Genomic DNA, 18,265 nt, shown 5'->3' with positions numbered 1-18,265 from the left:
CCCTTTTTAATTTTTCATATTTATTTCCTATCTTATTCATAGCCTTTTCCTTTTTTGTTTTCTTTAGGTCACGAGCAGTTGTCCAAGCATTTCACTACATATCGTACTGTGTATGACTGTGTACGTGACAAATAAAATTTGAATTTGAATTTACACGGGTATTTTTGAAAACTGAGATTTTCCGTTTTTGTTTTAAAAAATAATCCCGTCCACACGTAAAAGCAGAAATGAAGGAAAACGCTGCTAGGAACATGCCAAAGCAAAAGGTGGCGATATATTCCTAACCATGTAGAAATGTTGGCCAATCAGAAGTCTAGAAGCCTCGGTGGGAAATAGTAAACAAAGCTGGGGCATAGAAGCAGAACCCAGTCGTATGTGTGGAGGGACACTAACTATGTGTGTATATGTAAGCATTTAAACACTGCACAGAGTACAATTAACAGTAACAGTATTGTAGAAATTCATTTCACCGAAACAATAACGTGGCGCACAGTGTGACGTCAAAAAAGGCGCACACCTTCGACGCTGTTTTCTGCGTTTTCTCAGTTTTTCTCGTCCACACGTAAATGCAAAAACGGAGTTTTCGAAAATATCCACCCTGGCCGGAGTTTTTAGAAATCTCCGTTTTCAGTGACCGAAAACGCCGTTTACGTGTGGACAGAAGGTGCAAACGCATAGAAAAATCTGCGTTTTCAAAAATACCCGGGTACGTGTGGACGTAACTCTTGTCAAGTGCAGAAAGCAAAGGTGTTAATGGAGAATCAGCCTCAACATCTATGAAACACTTTATCTTGGGCTTATGTTATAATCACAACTGTGATTGTATGAGAGAAGAGTTTTAAGTTTAAAATGGGTCACCGGTTAGGTCTCAAACAGCTGACTTACAAATAATGCTTGGACAGAGAAAGTGAAAGTCAAATGAAGACACATGAATGTCGTACAAATTAAAAAGCCTCTTATAAACTAACGTGCTTGTTTAGTTTGAGTCTGCTTGTTTCATGATACTGTATGCATGAAAGACAGAAATAGAATTTTTGATTTTTTATTAAAGCATATTAAATTGAGAAAAACACCTCAATTTATGCAAATAAACATTTTTTTTGTTTACACAATTAGAAGAAATTGCAGTATTTTTTAGATCTCCGTAGACTGAGGATGATTAAAATTATTCACCTCATGGACATAATGGTTAAATTAGATTAAAAAGCTTAGAAAACTTTTATCACATAATAACACTCTTGGAAATACACGAATAATAAAGTTTAGTCCTTTTTAAGTCATGACCATAAGTGTTTACACAGCAATCAAAAACAACAGCGTGGAGCATCACAGATGCAGAAAGATGAAGAAATATTGATGGATTTATGATGATGAAGAACATAATCTTTATTTCACAGGAAAGGTGATTGAAGGAGAGATAGAAGGGGAATGGAGGTAGGGTGGTGGTAAGGCAGTGAGGCTGGAGGAGATGAAGTAAAAGGTAGAGAGTTAATGGATGAAAGCTTGAGAGAAGGAGAGGGGGAAAGAGAAGAAGGAGGAGTGGAGGGATGGGGAAGAGAAGGAACATTCAAAGGAGGGAAGGATTAAAGGTGGAGGGGTGAGAGTAGGGAAGATGAAGCGAGGGGGAGGCATTACTCAACCTAACCTGACACGAGCCATCATTCTCTTCAACCTTTGTGTCACTGGGACATTTTTTCTTTTGGAACCAGCTCAAGACACCACTCTTTTTCTTGGCTTTCTTCTCCTGTTCTTGCTCCTTCTCGAACTGTTTTATCTTCTTTTCAGCTGCTTCTTTGCTGCTTTTACTTTTACTTTGAAAAAAAAAACACATTTTCGTCGCTTCTTTTTCTTGCCTTGTCAGATGTTTGAGTGCTTTGTTACACTTTTGTGTTGTGTACCATTTCTGTTTTTATTCCTATCGCTTCTATCATCTCCTTTCGCTGTGGTTTCTGGACTTCCAACGATTCCGTATTTGCAATTTCAGCTTCCATCTTTGCAAAAAAGACGATGCTCAATTTCATTTTTTGCGTCCTTTTTTTACTTTTTCCTTCTCTTTCAGTGTTTTCCAGATTTTGAATAATTACGTTTTTGTATTCCCTTCTTTTCCTGTGGTACCCATTTTTCTCCTCTTTTGCATTTTTCTGTGATGCTGAAAAATATAATGTAGTGTGACTCCCAAGTTCCTGTGCTAAATTCAGTAATCCAAATATGAGCCGTATGAGTTATTATAATAAATTCTGAACTAGAGATATAATTATGTTATTACTTCATTACAAAGCTTCTTCAGTTATCTGCATGCCAAGCAAATAGGAGGAAAGAAAAATGCAAATTGTATCTGTTGCTTCCAGTGCAGTTGTGCTACAATCAGTTGTTTTGATGTGTAGGGAGGAGGTGGAGGGATCTTTAACATTTGAGGAGTTTTTATATTTTTATTGCACAAAAGGAGAAGTGTGTGAGGTTAAAGCTAATACTGTTAAGATAACAATGGCTCTTTGCATACACATGCTAACATAAAGCTAGCGAGTGTTAGGATGCCTGGGTCGTTGACCCAGGGTATTTGAGTTTATTATATTATTTATACTTTTTAGTCTTTGGTTTCTTTGAGTTCTGTCTTATGGTTTATGTCTCTGTCTTCTTTAGTTGCTCTGTCTCCCCTATCACCTGTATCCCCTTGTCTAGTTCGCGTCTCTGTGTATCCTTAGTTCCTATATCCCCGTGTTCAGTCAGTGTTTGTGTCTGCCCTGGTCCCACGTCTCTGTTCCCTCTGTAATGCCTGCATGCGAGTCTGTGTTATGTGTTTCCTGTTTTACTTTGAAGGTCTCTGTCTTATCTCAGTGTGTTCAGTTTACGCTTCCTTTTGTCTCATCAGTTCTGATTTGCCCCAGCTGTGTTTCCCTCCTGTTATTCATTCCCTGATTGCTCCTTCTGTGTATTTAAGCCCTGTGTTTCTCTGTGTCCGCGGCGCGATCTACCGTTTATTTTGCTGTGTGTTTTGCCAGTCCACTGGTGTTAGTTTATTTTGAGTTTTTTCCAGTTATGTTATGTTTGCGTTCAGCATTAAAGCTGTTTTGGATTAAGTTTGTCTCTGGAGTCTGCATCTTGGGTCCTATCCCTGTCCGCACACAGCCATCACCTAACAGAAGATCGCGACCAGAACATGGACCCTGCAGACTCTTCAGCTTTTGGATTTAACGCTGAGATGGAGCGGATGATTAAGCTCCTTGACCGCATTGCTCAGGCCACTGATTTGAGGACCATGGCAGTTGGGCTAAGTGCTGTTGATGCCATCATTCGGAGCAACCCTCGGCTTACTCAGTTTTCTATGGACACTGTGCTGGGCAGCTCCATAGCTGCCTGGAGGGAGCAAGTCAGGGCTGGCGAGCTTGCTCTCTCTACCTTCACCTCCACTTCTTTACCGCCGCCCCAGGACAACACACACTCACCACGTGCCTCGTCGCTACCTCAGACTGCCTCTCCTTCCTCACACCAGCCGGGACCTTGTTCGCCTGCCCATTCGCCTGCCTTTTTCCTGGCGGCCATGTGGTCGGATGAGGAGGAGGTCTCCGTATCTCCGCCAGTTTCAGTTCCCTCATCTAGAAGGAAGCGACGCCATCGTCACTCCTCTCCTCGGTCATCCGTCCAGCAACCTGCCTCCGCTGGAGGGTCCGAGGGACTGCTTCAGCCGTCTGTTCCCGCTGGAGGGTCCGAGGGGCCCGTTCAGCCACCTGCCTCCGCTGGAGGGTCCGAGGAACCGCTTCAGCCACCTGCCTCCGCTGGAGGGTCCGAGGAACCGCTTCAGCCGTCTCTTCCTGCTGGAGGATCTGAGGGGCCTGTTCAGCCACCAGTTGCCGCTGGAGGGTCCGAGGGGCCCGTTCAGCCACCTGTCTCCGCTGGAGGGTCCGAGGGGCCCGTTCAGCCTCTTGCCTTGTCAGCTGGGGGTCCGGGAGGACCCAGCCAGCACGTCCCAGTGTCTGCTGATGGATCTGGCGAGGCCGTTCAGCCACCACCGGCTCCACCGCCTGGTCCGGCCCCCGAGTCTGCAGCTCCGCCTGGTCCGGCCTCCGAGTGTTCAGCTTCGTCTGCTCCTGAGGTCTCCATGCTGTCTGTTCCTGCTCGGCCTGCTCGTCCTGTCCGGCCTGCACGTCCTGTCCGGCCTGCACGTCCTGTCCATCCTGCACGTCCTGTCCGGCCGATGACTGGACGTCGTTGCCGTCATGGACAGCCCTCTGAACTACGCCGCCACCAGTGCCTCCCGCCCGGCCGGCCTCCTGACCTACTCCGTCGCCGCCGGTGTCTCCTGCCTGCCCGGCCCCCTGAACTGTTTTCTGGGCTCTTGGGCCGTCAGCCTCCGGGCCGCCCCCCTGAACTGCCCGGGTTTGGACTATTGTGCTGTCAGCCTCCGGGTCGGCCCCCTGAACTTTTTGTGAACTGTTTTTCCTGGCCGCCTGCGCCTGTCGTGAGCCTGTTTTTGTTCTGTTGCTTTCTGGGCTCCATTGTTTGTTCTTTTTTTTTTTTTTTTGTTTCTGGCTCCTTGTTTGGTTTTGTTTCGAGCCCTCTATCCTGTTTCCCCCGCCGCCCGCCCTGGTTGTGTTTTATTTTTGTTTTGGTGTTTTGGTTTGGACTGTCTGGAAGCCAGCCCTTAAGGGGGGGGGGGGTACTGTTAGGATGTATTTGAGTTCATTATATTATTTGTACTTTTTAGTCTTTGGTTTCTTTGAGTTCTGTCTTATGGTTTATTTCTGTCTTCTTTAGTTGCTCTGTCTCCCCTATCACCTGTATCCCCTTGTCTAGTTCGCGTCTCTGTGTATCCTTAGTTCCTATATCCCCGTGTTCAGTCAGTGTTTGTGTCTGCCCTGGTCCCACGTCTCTGTTCTCTCTGTAATGCCTGCATGTGAGTCTGTGTTATGTGTTTCCTGTTTTACTTTGAAGGTCTCTGTCTTATCTCAGTGTGTTCAGTTTACGCTTCCTTTTGTCTCATCAGTTCTGATTTGCCCCAGCTGTGTTTCCCTCCTGTTATTCATTCCCTGATTGCTCCTGTGTATTTAAGCCCTGTGTTTCTCTGTGTCCGTGTCGCGATCTACCGTTTATTTTGCTGTGTGTTTTGCCAGTCCACTGGTGTTAGTTTATTTTGAGTTTTTTCCAGTTATGTTATGTTTGCGTTCAGCATTAAAGCTGTTTTGGATTAAGTTTGTCTCTGGAGTCTGCATCTTGGGTCCTATCCCTGTCCGCACACAGCCATCACCTAACAGTGAGGAACCCAAAGTAATGCTAAAGCTGAGTATATGCCCACTCCGAACCTGCACTTCAGCAGGTAACAAAAGCAGTGATGAGCAGTCAAGCTTGTTGCTTTGTAGCCTCCATTTCTTAAATCACACTGGTGATCACTTTGGAATTTCTTTAGGCTGGTTTTCAACTTTGCTTTGTAGCTTTGTACTCATGCATAAACAGTAAAAGAAAGGGTGTGTGTCTGTCCCCACTGCAACAGTGATTTTCAGTGATGTGTGGGACCGCTGTTTGCCTCCACCATGACACTGCAACAAATCCTCATTTACACACTTTGCAGTGCAAGTAATTCTGATTCTGATATAATTACGAGTAACTTGAAAGTAATGTAATGAGTAGTCCAACAAATCACTTTTGCTGCAAAGTACTTAAATAACGTACTGCATTACTTTTTAGAAAAACAACACTTAATATGTAATACATTACTTTTTTGATTAACAACCCCAACACTGCAGAGGAGGGGCGTGGGGAAAGAGGCACAAATGAAAGTTTTTGAGCACGGTTGAAGAAAATCAGGAAAATAAGAGGGGAGACAGGAAGAAGAACTAGAACTGGTTAGTTACAAAGTGAACAGTACTAATAATACAGGTTATAAAGCTTATAAAATAGAGTCTGGTTACAAAAAAATGTTTTATTTCACTGAGTGGAAGGAATTTATCAGTATCAGAATTTCCAACATGTTTTTTTAATAATTCACAAAGTAAAGGCATTAATGAATGGTAGGCAGTTGAGCAAACTACTGTTAGGTACTGAAGGGGTAGTCTATCTTTCAAACTTTAATTTAGCTGGTATTTTTTACTGTATGTATCAAAGTCTTTGTCTAATTTCTACCATTATTTCCACATAGGTTGCTATAAAATTATTATTATTTGCTAAGTGGACTATTTACAGAGCAAGTTAAATGATAGGAGATGCTACTTTGTATTATTTGTATTTTCCTTTTGAATTTTGCAGTACCTTTCAAAAAATTACATTTAGAACCAAAAAGAATAGGTGTGAATCTCATAATTTTTATTTTAAATTGTCAAATTCCATGTCCACCTGAACTGACAGGCAGCAGGACCCAGTGTAAGTATCAGGTCCTACAGTACTAATTTGAATATTCCACAGTAACAACGTCTTAATTGAATTCCCAAGTGTCAGCACGTTTTCAACAAGAAATGCTAACTGACATTCAATAGTTATTCTGGTGCTACTTAGTATCACAATGGACACAACAGGGCTTTAATTTATTTACCTTGTCATCAGCACCCTCATTGAATGGCAATTACTGTATCCATTATTATGCCCTCTGTCAGTAGTAGAAGAACAATGTTAAAACAATGTCAGACTCCAGCACAGAATGGCACCCTGGAGCTGGAAGGAATTCAAGGACACTGGAATATTCAATGAAAAAAAAAAGCAAGAGCGAGGACTGATTATTAGGAACGGCCGGTGAACATCGGGAAGGTTAATGAGCAAAGTGAAAGATCGTATGTATTATCATATAATTGAGAGCAGCCTTTAGTGAAAAACAGACGGCACGAAGGAGACTGTCTCAGCCTTATGGCTTTCTGTGGCACGTCATTAGTCTGCCCAATTGGATAATAATGACTCTGCTTTCCATTATAGGCTGGTGTAGTACACGTGGCAGTCAGAGCTTTCGACCACCTTACCCATGCCAAGAAAAGTCAGTTCGGCTGACACAGTAGTTCAGAGATCGCTTGCTCTTCCACATCTCTCTCCTTTTATGTCTTTGTGATTACTCACAAAACTGGTCTTTTTTGCATTCTCAGCTGCTGTCAGGGTCAAGCTGAAACGCTACTCTGACAGAGAGGGCGGTACACAGCTCATTTGCAGCTACTGCTTGTATTGTACTATGCAGCATGCATTCACAGCAAAACGATGTGAGAAATGCCTTGCAAAATTTCTAAAATGCCTCAAAACTTGCTCTTGAGCAAATTCTTTCATTTTAAAGGACACACACACAGTATGAAGCACAGTTACGTGAAGAGAAATGAAAAGGAAGGTGAACAATGCTGAGCATCAAAAGAAATAGAATCAGGTGTATTTTCCACAAACCTTTATTCTCAGGGGCTCTTCTGAGGCTTTACGCTTTAAATGAAAAGGACAAGTTCTCAACATCTTTTGGAATAAGGATAACAGCACACATAGTTTCTATTGTGCGAACATGAGTCTATTTACCATTTATCAAACAATGAAAGCGTGGCTACACTGGGTTTATCAACCAGTATCCCCAGTTTCATCTCACTTAAACTGTGAATGCACTGACTGTTAAGAATGCATTGGATGTGATTTTTTTTGTTGTTGTCTTTTTAAGAATTTTTGAGATTACAGTTTTTAAAGTTTCATCTTAGATAACTAAAATCTGGGCCAACATTTCTTTTAGAATGATCATGAAGACACAGAAATGTAAATGTGGGCTGAAAAAAATGTTGATGATGATTTTGAATCTCTGGGGCTTTCAAGTGGCTGAAAGCTCAGGAACTTCAAATCAAAACTTGTTGTAGAATTTTCCATTAAGTTTCCAACAGCGGCAGTGCTTACGTTATAGTCCCATCCTCAGAAAAGTCAGGAAACGTGCAGTTTAAAGTTTCATGGGTAAACATTAATAACGAGTGTGATATTAATTGATTCACATTCTAGTTACAGGTCATCAGCCAATGAAATCAAGATTGCAGGTGCATTTCCTGTCTTAAATCTCTACACACAATTACTTGTAGCAATTATACAATGATCTGCTTTTCCACTGATGTACATAAAGTGGTAAAGCTGTATAATAACTATGTATTGTTAAGAGTTTTCCTTATCTCTAAGTTGTATTTACTTATCTAATTACCAGCAAACATTTTTGTTCTACAGTTTAAAATTGATCATTTTTTATCCACTTTCTAGAACTTTTTTTTCTACTTGCAGTTTCTTTGTTTTAACCAAAATCTTACAGAACAGGGTTGATACATATATATGAAAAAGAGGTAGAAATTCAAAAGCTCTTTACTTTGAATAATGGACATGAATTGGATTTTGAAAATATTAATAGTCTTATTATGTCTTCTCCACAAATCCTAAATCTTGTCTGCAGATTAGCCTGACATGTTCTATAATCATGGGTAGAAATACCTCTGCCAGATTAATATACTTTGCCTTAACACATACCATATGTATTCATATTCTGTGTGGCAGATAAATTACATATTCCATTATCATCCTTCAAAGAAGATGATAGTTACTGTATGAATATGTAAGCAGAGCTGATAGGTTTCTTTTTATCTTTGATGAAACAAGCAGACAATCCATTCAGTGAGCGTCATGTTTAAATCCAACTCATAGTCATTATGATAGCAAGGTATATATACCACTCAGATTACAGGTGGATCAAAGCAGTGTGAATATAACAGATGCTGTTCAAATACTGACATTCTGGAATGGAAGGACAGCTCGCATGTCCACCAGCTAGGGCTCTTTTAAGTGTAATCACAATGAAGCTATAAGATGGATTAAACTGTGTTTTTGACCAGTCAGTGCTGGTGAGAGAAATCTGGCTATAAATGAGTTTTCATTTCATCACTGAATGGACCTGAGTAGCGACACACTTAGCTTGACACTGTTTAACGGTATCAGCATATATAAAATTGTTTGCTGAAGGAGAGACGTCTCATTTGTTTTCTTATTATTTTGTCATTTATGTGATCAGGCTAAACAGACAAGTGATGTGAATAATGCTTGTCATTTCTTTGGAACCCAGTGTTCAGTCGGAACGCTTGGCTCCTGGTGTTTTTGTGGATGGTAACCATTGTCACAGACCAAGCAAAGTCCCATGACAATGGCCTTCCCCAGGGACAGCAGTCTCACCCAGGAAGACAATGAGCACTGCCTCAATACAAAAAAACGTTTCCAAAACAGACAAAATAAAACAACAACAAACCAAAAAAATAAAATTAAAAAAATGGGTGCTGGGGAGTTTAACAAAACTCAACTTCAACAGGAGCCAGTGAAAAAACATGGCTAGATTCCAGTAAAAGAAGAGCTTCTAGTCTGTGCCCAATCAAATAAGGGATGATGAGCAGCCCCACTCACTTTAATATGTTTTAATTGTCTATTTTTAGATTTCAGTGTCATTCTGTAAGTACTTGCCTTTACAGAATGACATTGATCGATACCAATACTGTAGTGTTGTGCTTTAAAATTCAGTTCAAAACACCATCAAAAATACTGGTGACCTAAAAGAGCAAAAGTTGAACTTTAACCTCCTCCAAAAAATTGTTTTTGTTCTTTCTGCACTATTTCAGTCTTGTTTTATTTTATATTTTCCTTCTGTCATGTCTTCACTCCCTGCCCGTGTAACACTATGCTCGGTGAAAGTAACAAGACAAATCACATGAGACATGTCGAAAAACGAGCAATTATGCTCATTTTAATCATTGTAGATTTGTTTAATCTGTTTATTTATGACTAGGGATGGGTATCGTTTAGGTTTTATCCAATACCGGTGCCAAACCGGTACTTTTGAAACGGTGCCGGTGCTTAAACGGTGCTCAAACCGGTGCTTAAAGAATGGAGAACACAAAATTGGTCCAAAAACCTCTCATGTTAAGCTGTTTTTTTGTAAAAAGATAACAATGTTAGCCTTTTCTGCAGCTATAGGGCATATATGGTATCACTCTTGGCTGGAAGCAGTGCTTAATCAATGGAAAAAACACAACTTTGTCCAAAAACCTCTCATGTTTAACTGTTTCCCACTTTTTCTTTGGTAATTTTAGCCTTTTTGGCCAGGGTGAAGGGAGTATCTGCCATCAAACAAGAGGACAGCTGCATGTAGCTATGATGATGTTTGCTAGTTCACCTTACATGCATTAATTTAATAACGTGGTTAGCCTACTCAACGTAAATTACACACTATTACCCTGCTACACTGGCAGGGCTAGGGGCCAGGACTCTCCTCTTCGGGTTTTTGGGGGATGTTACTAACTCCGGGTCCGATAACAGGCACCACACCCACAATAGATGTGCACGGTGTGAGGTCTTGCAGCAAGCTATCAAATACGGCGCATTTCTCTGCTTTTAAAAAAAAACGCTATACGTCGCCAGGTGTTTCATCGGATTTGAGGTGTTACCTCCTTTGCACAGTATCAGCTTAAAGCACTTGTTGCTGCTGAGCTTGCATATTTTGCTGTGAAGTACAGCCAGACTTTTGACCGCTTCGACTTGGGCATTTTTAATCTGTAGCTTTGCTCTAAAAGAACGTAAGTACCTGGACCCGCCTACTATCCTCGGAAACGTAAAATGATTGGCTAGAATCTAAAGTGTATCACAGCTCAGGAAAAAAAGCACCGAAATAAAGCACCGTAATGTGCGCTGCGTTTCGGTCTGGTTACTACCGTTTATGTCAGAACCGGTGCCATACCGGTACCCATCCCTATTTATGACGTTGTTCTCATATCAAAAAAACAGCTTAAGCTCTCATTTTGCCTTTGACTTTTGCATTTTTTCCTTAGTTTAGTTTAGTTTTTGTTGTTTTGTGTCTTTTCTTTTATCATATTTGTGTGACCAATATTTCAGCTTTTAAATGCAACCTATAATATACATGATAGAACACAGTCACACCCCCAGATTTCCAACAGTTAATCTCAGTTATCCCTAAAATATCCAACCCTTTAAATTGTATATATGTCAGCATATAGATCTGCACCTTCTTGCCCTACTAACAAATAACACATTGCTGCACATCATTTACATGTTACAGTGTCACGCTCATTGCTGAGAAGCTCAAAAGTTCAAATTAGCTTGTTGAAAAAATGAAGTCAGCATATAGCTGCCCTGGATGTAATTACTGTGTGCATTCCACATCAATCACAACTGTAAATATTCATTAACAAGACATAATTACCATTTCAAAGCCAACAAAAATGGCTACAATAACGTGGAGGCAAGAGAGGCCTTTAGGCTACGTTCACACTGCAGGCGAAAGCGCATCAAATCCGATTTTTTTGACCCTATGCGACCCATATCCGATCATGCTATGACAGTGTGAACGGCGCAAATCCGATATTTTCAAATCCGATCTGGGTCACTTTCGTATGTGGTACTGAATCCGATACATATCCGATGTTTTAGAAAGCGACTGCTGTTTGAACGGTCAAGTCGCATTAAATCCGCCTTTTACGTCACCGACACAAGACTGAAGCCAATTATCAGCGCCCGAGAAGACATCGCGAACGCTTCCTAGCCATCCAGTGTAGATGTCAGTGAAACTGTTGGGAAGACAACGTAAACATTTTATTTGTACTGTATAATCTGCAGATTCTGACAGAAATCTGCAGCTATCCTTTGAAGCACCGCTCCTCTCTTAAACAGCAATAAGGATCATTATTAGGTTATTTACATTATTATGTAAATAACAAAATAACTTAAAGCAAAAATTGGGAAACGTAAAGTCCGAAGTCTTTATATTAACGGCCATCAGTCAAACAATACTGTTTGTTCTTGGTCTAAACAGAGCGCGTTGTGTGTGACATCTTCTTTTGCGCATGCGGGCCGCTTTGAGCGTTCACACTAGAGCGCGTTTGCTGTCGCATTTTATTTGTAGTGTGAACGAGGAGACAAAAAAATCGGATTTGATCAAAAAATCGGAATTGAGCATTAAGACCTGCAGTGTGAACGTAGCCTAAACGTAGTCTAAATCAAAACAATTTAAGAACTTGATTTCCTGAAATGACTGCCAATTCAGCTGATGAAATGAATGTTCAGCTTCAGTAGCCCAGGAGTGTAAAAATTGAGACTTGTCCATTTAGAGAGAAAAAAATCTACACTGCAAATGTAAGTTCGCCTACCTGGCAAACAAGGGCTCCTCATGCAATCAAACAATCAATCATAACAAGACACTAGAGGGGCAGTAATCATTACATACGCAATTCAAACATTTCAAAAGCACTAAATCATAGCAAATCACCCCAACTGAAAGAAAGTCATCCCATCCACTGGCAAAATATTTTGGTCAGTGTTTTTCTATTTAAATGCAAATTAGGAATCAGGATTCTCACAGGCAAAGAGCCTCTGGCCAAAGCAATTACTGTAATTAAATATTTCATATATAAAAGAAGTAGAACTGTTTGTGCTCCTACACAGGTTGTTGGTCAGGGTTTGCAGCAACAAATACCTTAAGATGTAGAGAGCACAGTGTGACATATGACACACCAGTCAGCCACCACAGGATCAATAAAATGATATGGTTGTTAAATTTGAGGTCCTGGCATTCATCCACATCCATCTTTATAATCTGGTCAAATAAAAAATTGCAGAATTCAGGACACCAAAAGAGATTTCAGGGATTTATTTTCAAAGTTACTTTTCAGAAGCCGGAGGATGAGGTGGTGTGTGGGTGGTGAGACACAGGCCAGTGAAAAGAAAGCATCTAGGTACCGAATACTCAGCAGGGTAGACGAGTGGCAGGCACATGGGGAATCTAAACCACACAGGAGAATGAGAGGTAAAGACAATGAATTCTTGCTTACACAGCCTTTAGCTATAGTGCTGTATACTGCTGGGAGACCCCCCATGATGCACTAAGATGCACTCTCTCTCTCTCTCTTTGTGGTCATTAGCTTTGTTCTTCCTTTTCACTTTTGCCAAGTGCTTCCTCATTGAGGACCAATGACTTTGCTCTAACATCGGAGCATATTCACCAGACAGCAACATACCTTGGGTTGTTTGTTTTTGTGAAGTGGAATCATACAACTACAGGGAGTGCAGAATTATTAGGCAAATGAGTATTTTGTCCACATCATCCTCTTCATGCATGTTGTCTTACTCCAAGCTGTATAGGCTCGAAAGCCTACTACCACTTAAGCATATTAGGTGATGTGCATCTCTGTAATGAGAAGGGGTGTGGTCTAATGACATCAACACCCTATATCAGGTGTGCATAATTATTAGGCAACTTCCTTTCCTTTGGCAAAATGGGTCAAAAGAAGGACTTGACAGGCTCAGAAAAGTCAAAAATAGTGAGATATCTTGCAGAGGGATGCAGCAGTCTCAAAATTGCAAAGCTTCTGAAGCGTGATCATCGAACAGTCAAGCGTTTCATTCAAAATAGTCAACAGGGTCACAAGAAGCGTGTGGAAAAACAAAGGCGCAAAATAACTGCCCATGAACTGAGAAAAGTCAAGCGTGCAGCCGCCAAGATGCCACTTGCCACCAGTTTGGCCATATTTCAGAGCTGCAACATCACTGGAGTGCCCAAAAGCACAAGGTGTGCAATACTCAGAGACATGGCCAAGGTAAGAAAGGCTGAAAGACGACCACCACTGAACAAGACACACAAGCTGAAACGTCAAGACGGGGCCAAGAAATATCTCAAGACTGATTTTTCTAAGGTTTTATGGACTGATGAAATGAGAGTGAGTCTTGATGGGCCAGATGGATGGGCCCGTGGCTGGATTGGTAAAGGGCAGAGAGCTCCAGTCCCACTCAGACGCCAGCAAGGTGGAGGTGGAGTACTGGTTTGGGCTGGTATCATCAAAGATGAGCTTGTGAGGCCTTTTCGGGTTGAGGATGGAGTCAAGCTCAACTCCCAGTCCTACTGCCAGTTTCTGGAAGACACCTTCTTCAAGCAGTGGTACAGGAAGAAGTCTGCATCCTTCAAGAAAAACATGATTTTCATGCAGGACAGAATCCATGGATGGCAGGCTTTTGAGTGTCCTTGCAAAGAAAGGTGGCTATATTGGTCGCTGATTTGTTTTTGTTTTGTTTTTGAATGTCAGAAATGTACACTGTAAACCCCAACAGTCTACCTGACTTATAAAGTTTGTGGATATAACAATTAAAATTCCTCACAAAGTTGAAACAACTTAAAACTTTTCTGTTCGGTTAACGATTCAAACAGTTATAATTGTACATGGCTTAGAAGTTAAGAGTAAATACTGCTTTCTTAATTATGATTTTTGAGTAAATGTTTTTTTCCGAGCTCCGCATGTGGACGTCATGACGTCATGACGTCTTCTCTCTAACCTGAACGACGTTGACAGAAAATTCTGTTCAATATGGCTGCCCTTCTCGAGCGACTAGAGAACACATTTGGAGAAACTTGTAAGTAAAACGGAACCTTCGTTATGTTTATTTTTTCCGTAAAAAAGCAAGTATATTAATATGTTGCAGCCAATAACTTGTTTTCGAATGCGCTGTTGTGTTAAAAAGCACAGACCCAGGTGGTGAATAGTTGTTCGCGGTTGTTCGCGCTCTTTTTCAAACATAGATTATGTCGTCAGTTTTACAGTTTTAACCGATTAAAACACAGTTTTACGAAGAATCACACATAAAGAAAGGGTCTTAGTGATATTTTAACGACCCCTTGCCAACGCAAGAAAGTTGGCGTTTTTACAACAGCAGCCTCATTGTTCGGCAGGTTGTTTTTTTTTTCTTCTCATTAGCATCATTCAAAAGTGACTTAGCTAGCAGTGGCAACTTCTATCTAAAACAATTGAAATATAGCAAGGTGTTGTATATTTAGTGTGCTGATAAGGTTTTCAATATTTTTATTTTTTCTTCCAAGGCTGAAGGCCAAAGACAAAAAGACAGAAGAAAAAAAAATTCAGACTGCAATTAATTTCAGGTGGAGACAGTAAACACAGGTGAGTTGAAAGATCTATTGAAGAAACCATTCATTAAGTCCCTTAAGGTGAAGATTTCATATATTGATAATGATAAAATTAACACAAATTAAAAGTTTCACTGATAAACACACAATTTTTCCTTGCTTTGAACCCCATGTTCTATATAGATCACAGCTCTGATCTGGAGAACACTATTTTAAAATACTGTGTAGGGTTTTTGTCAAATGATTAAGAAACATACTCTCTGTCACAAGAGACAGAAAGGTTGTATCTTAAAAGAAAAGTCTCCAAAATTTAGTAGAGTCTGATGTCATGCAGTTTCATAAACATGTATTCTCCCCAAAGAATGACACCTGAAAACTTTGCGTTAAATGAACTTTTCTTTTCCCTTTTTAGGAGGCGCCTGATATCAACGTGAAACGCACTGCAGTACTTCGTGCCCTTCCTGTATACCTGCGGGAGGAGGACCCAGAATTCTTTTAGACATGTAATGTAAGTGTATTTTTGCATTACTTAAATTCTGCCAGTAAGATAAAATGCTATGGATTTTTTTAAATACAATTTAATACCCTAGCAGCTACCAAATTGTACAAACAAAATACCCTCTCTGTAGAAAACCCACACACACACAGGTCAGGAGCAGGGCACAGGCGTATCACAGCACTATGGCTATGCTGCAGGTGGCCCAAAAACCAGGCTGAAGTCAAGATTTAGTTTCTTTTTGAGATAAAGTCATGAAATAAAAAATTACTTTTTTTTTTAGAAAAATAATAAAAATACAAATTATGTAATGCAAGAAGCTAACACGTTAATGTACATTTTTCAAAAAAAGTAGAGTACCCTAACTCGTTACAAAGTAACCCACTACACTGCTGAATGTTTTGCTAGATTACAGGTCATGCTTGTCACATTCTCTCAAACCAACCTTACTTATTTAATTGGGGCGATCGTGGCTCAAGAGTTGGGAGTTCGCCTTGTAATCAGAAGGTTGCCGGTTCGAGCCCTGGCTCCGACAGTCTCGGTCGTTGTGTCCTTGGGCAAGACACTTCACCCGTTGCCTACTGGTGGTGGTCAGAGGGCCCGGTGGCGCCAGTGTCCGGCAGCCTCGCCTCTGTCAGTGCGCCCCAGGGTGGCTGTGGCTACAATGTAGCTGCCATCACCAGTGTGTGAATGGGTGTGAATGTCTGGATGACTGAATGTGTAAAGCGCTATACAAATACAGGCCATTTACCATTGATACTGTGTCTATTCCAGGCGGACGCATTGGATGAGTCGACCCTCATTGACACTCCAGTTGCCCTTCTCACAGTGGTTACCGACGGCGCTTCCCAGTCCAGTCCATTTTACTTCCTCAAGCATGGCTGTTTTGGTGAAAGGCGACTAGGTGATGCGTGATATTCCCAGATTTGAATATCACGCATCACCTAGTCGCCTTTCACCAAAACAGCCATGCTTGAGGAAGTAAAATGGACTGGACTGGGTTCACACATTTGCCTTAGTCCAAAATATCTTCATGGGGCTTGATGACGGCAAACCCCTGAAACCCCTGCCTACATGCTCTTAAGGAATATAAGGCAATGTTTGTTAGGACACGCACTCTGTTACTGAGCACTTTGTTTGAAGCACTTTAAGCACTTTAAGTTTACTACAGGCTTTGGGTGGATTTAACTCCATCAGTTTACCTAATTTTCCTATACTTGACTGCCTTATCTGGTTATTTGGAAGCTGATCGTCTTTGTACCCATTTTAAAAAATTGTTTTTCATTTCTATTTAAAAAAAAGTGATTAGTATTTGACTTTTTGTTTTGCATTTTTGTGTATTTTGAGAAAGATGCAATTAGGACTGATGTCGTCCTTTGTGAGTTTATAAAAAGATAAATGTTCTACACAGAATTTATAATGCTCACTTTATGGTGCCGATGTCCATGTTAGTTGTTTTATAAAAACATTTGTGATGTTTTTAAATTTTCATGAAAAAATGTTAAATAAACAAAATGTAAAGTAACTGAATTTCCGTACTTTTTTTTTTTTTAGTAGTCTACACTCACAACATAAATATCTTTTAATTAATAATCAGATAATTTGAGTTTAGGTTGTAATATAATTGCATTGTGTTGCATCAAAATAATAAACTACACGAAACACAAAAATATTGAAATTAAAGTATACAGTCTTTGAGTAAAGCTCAATTAATAAAATATAAAATATAATTTAAAATTTTTAGGTTAACAATAAATACAAATTTTGAGTACCCCATACTTAGAAGATATGAGTTTTTGTACTTAAATCTTTTGAGGTAATCAGTTTCCACAAAAGTTTTAAGTTCAGTCAACTTGTTCGGGTTTACAGTGTATATTTGTGAATGTGGAGATGTTATATTGGTTTCACTGGTAAAAATAAATAATTGAAATGGGTATATATTTGTTTTTGTTAAGTTGCCTAATAATTATGCACAGTAATAGTCACATGCACACACAGATATCCCCCTAAAATAGCTAAAACTAAAAACAAACTAAAAACTACTTCCAAAAACATTCAGCTTTGATATTAATGAGTTTTTTGGGTTCATTGAGAACATGGTTGTTGTTCAATAATAAAATTATTCCTCAAAAATACAACTTGCCTAATAATTCTGCACTCCCTGTAACATTCAACTGAACTGAATGGGAATTGTATTGTTACTGTTATGACTTGTGCAGGTAGCTGGTTGGGAGAGCTGGTCTTAGCAGTGATGATGGAGGGGTTCCAGGAATCTAGCTTTAAGTAGCCTGAAGGAGTTCATAAACACAGGTAAAAAAAAAACAAAAAAAAACAACAACACAGAAATGCACACAGCGTAAGACTGAGAAGTGAAGAGCAGAGAGAGAAAAAGATTTTTTGTTTGCACTCTATCATCCAAACAAAAATGTACATGAAATGTGTGAAAAAATTTTAAAAAAGCAACATTTTTCTTTTTATGCCACTTGGCTATACACTGCATAAAGTGGCTCTGATTTTTGGATTGGTCCATTCCATATGTGTTAAACATTTATGAGTCTTCTATGAAATAATACAAACATTGTAAAATAAATAACACAAGCAGCAGTACTTTATGTTACACCAGGGTCCAGTGTGGAATAACCACAAATACTTTACACAGAGAATCAACAACAAAAACCACTGGGACTTAGAATTTAGTCTGTATTAAAAGTAGCAATGGTTTTCCTCCAAAGATAGAGAAGAACATGCTGTGTAACTGCATAAATGAGATGAGTTAGAGAAGTGATAAATACTTGATAAGGTCAACTGTATTTGATTAAATAAAATTAAAGATTTAGAACTGTTAATCATGTTAATTTTGTCACACTTTTTATTTACCAACATAATTTCAGTCT

General features: G+C 40.1%; 1 long non-coding RNA gene and 1 pseudogene across 1 annotated transcript; both read left to right on the top strand.

The window, feature by feature from the left end:
• Positions 1 to 3,157: 3,157 nt before the first annotated feature.
• Positions 3,158 to 6,904, top strand: LOC146610601 (uncharacterized; annotated as a pseudogene).
• Positions 6,905 to 14,859: 7,955 nt separating this feature from the next.
• Positions 14,860 to 16,287, top strand: LOC146610600 (uncharacterized). Its single transcript, XR_014905023.1, has 3 exons — positions 14,860 to 14,909; positions 15,288 to 15,383; positions 16,146 to 16,287. It is a non-coding gene; the product is annotated as an uncharacterized LOC146610600 (long non-coding RNA).
• Positions 16,288 to 18,265: the final 1,978 nt, after the last annotated feature.

The sequence above is a fragment of the Diplotaxodon limnothrissa genome, linkage group LG20, assembly GCF_057381915.1.
Source record: "Diplotaxodon limnothrissa isolate DT_005_m linkage group LG20, D_limnothrissa_male_GT1.1, whole genome shotgun sequence".
Lineage (NCBI taxonomy): Eukaryota > Metazoa > Chordata > Actinopteri > Cichliformes > Cichlidae > Diplotaxodon > Diplotaxodon limnothrissa.
The sequence above is the reverse complement of the archived record's forward strand: the minus strand, read 5'-3'. Positions and strand labels throughout refer to the sequence as shown.